Source organism: Beta vulgaris, chromosome 6 (genome assembly GCF_026745355.1).
Source record: "Beta vulgaris subsp. vulgaris cultivar EL10 chromosome 6, EL10.2, whole genome shotgun sequence".
Lineage (NCBI taxonomy): Eukaryota > Viridiplantae > Streptophyta > Magnoliopsida > Caryophyllales > Amaranthaceae > Beta > Beta vulgaris.
The window spans coordinates 51053836-51059209 of NC_079207.1; the positions used below are offsets into that span (position 1 = coordinate 51053836).

Here is a 5374-nt window from a genome sequence, read left to right on the forward strand (position 1 = left end):
CAATGATTAATAGGCTCGATCTTAGATAATCATAATCAATTTGCATCAAAATAACTTGAAAATCATCGAAACACGCAAAGGGGGAGTAGTAGAGCACAACTTACGTAACTCATACCATTATGCACCTAAATACAATCAAAATGCATCTAAAAACTATATATAAATATGACATATCAAATCCCCCAAGTTAGACCTATGTTTGTCCTCAAGCAAACAAGACATGAACATGGAAATAATTACCTCACCCCTCAAATAGGAAAATCACAGTTCAAAATATTTTCATGACTAAGAACCATTCAAGCAGGCAAATTGTCAAACTCAACTGCCGTACATGACATGCACATTCTGAAAGGGCACTCACCAAGGTGTTACTCCTCTCAATCTTGTGGGAGGCAAATAAAATGCCCGAACACTCACCGATCCGACCCATAAATATCCCTTCCCACTCATACTCTCATGTGTTTAAGAAGGAATTATGTCGCTTATCCTAATCGAGTCGACTCGATTAGCATACTCTTTAAACCGAGTCCACATCAATCCAATAAATAATATAAACACAAGCTCAAGAGGACTTTTTCAGGGTTGTAATGGGGATTCCGTAAGGGTAGGGTATGTATAGAAAATGTGGTGGAAAAACCAAGAATGAAGGAGCAAAAGTCACCAAAAAACAAGCCCAAGTGAGTCCTATGCATCAACCAAAACACAAAACCAATGACAATGTCCCAACTCTATGAACCAAATTTTTTTTCAATAAACCCATCCTCAAAGCAATGTAATGTATTCTTCTTTGCAAGCAATGTGAAGGAAATAATTTTGAACCCTTTTTATCCAATCTTTCTTTTCTTTTTCTTTGCATCTTTTCAACCCAACAATCACATGTATTTCTCACTTTGCTTATTCTTTTCTTTTTCTCAAATTTCAAACCTTACAAAATACAATCATCTCCATCCAAAGTAACTCATAAAAACAATCTCATATACTAACTTCGACAGATGCTCCCCCAAGCTAGGTTTGGGATTAATACCAAAATAATGGCAATGGGCATGTAATGAGGTTTAGTAACATAAAATAGTCATTAGGCTCAAAGGGGCTAAGGAGGGTAATAGTATATATAAAAAAAATCAATCTGAGGCTCGAAATCAGACAAAAGAACGCCTCTATCATAGCAATTGCCACAAGTCATCAAATATCAATAAGTACGTTGTCAAAGTCAAGATCAGTCAACTAATGAGGAACTAACACACAAGAAACAAAATGAATATAGAAATAAATCCATGGGCTAGAATGAATTCTCACAGTTTAACCATTTCAGGCATGCAATCAAAAGTAGTGTATAATAATCATAATCTGCTCAAAATCATAGCAATCAAACATCATATGTTAGCCTCACAATCACAAATGGCCAGCTATCCAGAAAACAAACTCAAATCATTTTTCAATCAAAATACAGCATAAGGCACAGGGAGGTAATCAAACCAATCATGAACATCGTATATTTGTATTTTTTAGCAACTCTTTTTTTCTAAAGCAAATAAATCTAGCCTAAGAAAGCAAAAACAAATCTACACCAAAAGGTAGTGAAAGAGAGCGAAAATACATACAGAAATCCTTCCCCAAGCTGAACGTGACAATGTCCTTAATCCTACAAGATGAACTATAGGACGATGCTCAGAGGATAAATTAACGTTAGTACTCTCCCGCTCTCTCACTCTCTAAAAGGGAAGAAATGAAAAAGATAATAAAAAAAGAAAAGAAAAAAAAAACTACGGGTTGTGCTGGTTTATGAAGGTCCTGTACGACCATATTACCTCCTCAATCTCAAATCGAAGGGGCTTGCCAATGAGTTCCCCCCTCTTCAAACATTTTCCTCCTTATAAGACTGCCACTCTGGCTTGCAGTCAGGCATGTTACCTCAGGTGCATAGGTAGAATGCACATTTTCCATAACCACCTATCTTTTTCCATTTTCATCCTGAGGTCCCTCCAAATCGATAATGGAGGCATCAACTTCAGCATTGATGCCTAGGGAAACATTCATAGTAAGTGCAACCTCTAGAGGATCAGTAGAAAGCATCTGTGGGAGTGTAGATAGAACGATATCCTCAAGAATATCCATCCTGCAGCAAGTTTGCTCAAGCATAGGAGACTTAACAACATTGGTTAGTTTAAAAGTGACATTATCATCACCAACACTCAAAGTTAAAGACCCAGACTTGACATCTATAACAGCACCAACAGCACATAAAAACGGCCTACCAAGAATAATAGGAATTTGGGCATCCTCCTCCATATCAAGCACAACAAAATCAAGAGGAATATAAAACTTTCCCACCCTAACAGGGACATATTCTAAGACACCTAGAGGATATTTTATAGAACGATCGACCATTTAAGTAATTTGAGTGCACTTAAGTGCTCCTATATTCAATTTCTTACAAACAGACAAAGGCATGATAGACACATATGCACCTAAATCACACAATGCCTTATCTATAAATAATGCACCTACATGGCAAGGGATGGAAAAACTACCAGGATCCTTCAACTTAGGTGGGGTTCTATTTTGTAAAAAGCACTACACTCTTCAGTTAGAGCGACTCGATCTACCCCACCAAAGTCTTTCTTTTTAGTAATCATGTCTTTCAAAAACTTAGCATAAACAGGCACTTGAGAAATAAGTTCTGTAAAAGGAATAATTACCTCAAGGTTCTTGACCATAGTCAAGAACTTACCAAGTTGCTGATCGACCTTCGACTTCTGCATCCTATGGGGAAAAGGTAGCCTTGGTGAAATAGGCGTTTCAGATTCCTTTTCCTTTCACTTTCCTGTCCGATCTTCCTTAGCTAGTTTGATCTCAGACATCGAACTCTTCTCCGCTTCTTCCTCTACCACCTCCTTCTCCTTGCTAGGAGCAGCATCATCAAGGGGCATGGGAGGAGCATCATAAACAGTGTCGCTGCAAAGTGTAACGACATTGACAGTCTTCTTGGGGATGGGTGTCCCCGGCAAATGACCTGGTTGTCTCTGTGCATTATTTCCGACCACCTGAGAAAGTTGAGTCTCTAAGTGTTTGGTAGTGTTCTTCAAATCCTTGATGCTCTCTTCATGACTCTTTTGCATAAAAACAATCATCTTCATCAGATCAGACATGGTAGGTTCTTGAAAGTTGGCATTCTGAGAAGCTTGCTGCTGATAGCCTTGGTGTGAAGGCCTATCGAAATCAGGTGGGGGTATATGAGGAGCTCCTTGGTAATATTGTTGTCTAGCAACATGTTGTGGTGGGTTTTGATGAGGTGGTTGGTAGGATGTTGTGGCATAGGTTGAGGGTTTTGAACATTATTGTTTTTGTAGGAAAAATTAGGATGATCTCTCCAACCTGGGTTGTATGTGTTAGAGTATGGGTTATGTGGAAGTCTCTGCTGAAAAACATTTGCATGCTCCATCTGTTTCGGGTCAGGGTGATTATAGCAACAATCATGACCAAAGTGGCCTTCAACACCATACACCTCACACCTCACAGTTTGAAGAGGTAATAAGAGCCATGGAAAACATTGCATTAATACTCATCAGAGGAGTATTAGACTGTGATGATTTAAGTGAATCCATCTTCATGTTCAACTAGGCTACTTGTGAAGATAATAGGGCATACGTATCAGCATCTAACTTTTTCTTTGTAATAGTCCTGGAAGAACTATGATCATTTGGTGCTAAGTTGGTCAGAAAATTGTACCCTTCATCAACCTCCTTATCTAGGAAGACACCCCTTGCATATAAATCAATTGTACTCTTGATATGGGGTTGTAGACCATTGTAGAATGCTTGGGTGATGAACCACTTATCAAGATTGTGCTGTGGGCATTCTCTCTGCAGGTCCTTGAACCTATTCCATGCTTCCTTCAGTGTTTCATCGGGTTCTTGTTGAAAGGTAGCAAGTTTATGTCTTATTTATGCAGTCTTGGTAGGAGGATAATACTCTTTCAGGATTGCTTCAGAAATAGCACATTCAGTTGCTGTAACATCATTCAACCATTTTTGAGCTTTGTCTTTCAAAGAAAACGCAAATACCATGACCTTCAACTAATCAGGAGTGACCCCTTGATGCTTAACGGCACGACAGAGTTGTTGAAACCATTGTAAATGATTTGCAGGGTCTTCAGATGGATGCCCGCCAAACTGGTTATGTTGGATCATATTAATGAGAGCAGGCTTGATTTCGAAGTTGGCTGTCTCTATATCAGGCATAGTAGGGCCTGTGGAAACATTACCAAGAGAAGGTATCCCAAAAGACTTCAATGACTTAGGAGGCATGATTAATTTTGTTGGTTCTTCCGTGATTTTCCTTGATTAGCAAACTGTTGTTTCTTCTTTTGTGTCTTCTTGAGTTGTCGGAGGGTTTTCTCAAGATCAGGATCAGTTGGAACTGGAGTACATGTTCTTCTAGACCTTGGCATAAAAGAAACAAAGAAAAATGTGCAGTGAGATGGCCTCAATTGGAACTTGAAGTTCCAATGAGACAATAGAACTAGTTCGAATAATCAATTAGAAAGCTATAGAAACTAGCCGTCTCCCCGGCAACGGCGCCAAGAAGTTGATGGGTTTTAAAATATTCCGCAAGTGCACGGTGTCTGTTTAGTAGAAACTGGCAAATACGGGTCGATCCACAGGGAGAGGAGTTCTACAGATTTATGCTCAATTATTTAACTACTTCAGGAGAAGAAATTGAGTTAAGAATTAATAACTAAACTAGAACACGATAAGATGGAAGTTTTTTAAAATAATTAAAAACCTAGGGTAGTCGATCGGTCCACCATGCTTATACCAATTTAATCACTACAAGATAGTTCAACAATACTTGGATTGAGGTTCGAATAAATAGAGTATTTCGTTAATCCTTGGTCAGGCATTAACAACTCTTAGATAAACATATGCCAGTACGGTCGCTCAACATAATCAAACCTACCTATTATAACAAGCCTTTAATTTATTCTAATTGGAAGGGCTGCGATTTTGGGCCTAAACCGCAACCCTTCTTTGTACAAAGGGATGCAGTTTTGACCCCAAAAAACAAAAAAAAATTTTTTTTTACATTATTTTACTCCTAAATATCCAGAAATATTTTTTTTCGCATCCTGTTAAAGTTTTGCACTTCTGCCTTCTAATTTTTTTAACAGCGAGAATTTCTCCTGCATCCACTGAAGTGTTATTTTCTGTTTCTGTATGTAATGTGTATTATTTAAAGTTTCATGAAGACGTAAACTACTTTATAGAAGTAGTTTACTCCGATATTGAAGTTGGTCTGTTTCTCTAACAATCTATATAATAATATAACAAAGCATAAAATAGAAATAAATGCCCACCCTTTGTTATCGTAAACT

The 5374-nt window shown here is 38.0% G+C and overlaps 1 non-coding gene across 1 annotated transcript; it reads left to right on the top strand.

Annotated features, from left to right (window-relative positions):
• The first annotated feature begins 3840 nt into the window (after positions 1–3840).
• LOC125499233 (small nucleolar RNA R71) lies at positions 3841–3946 on the top strand. Its single transcript, XR_007275950.1, has one exon. It is a non-coding gene; the product is annotated as a small nucleolar RNA R71 (small nucleolar RNA).
• Positions 3947–5374: the final 1428 nt, after the last annotated feature.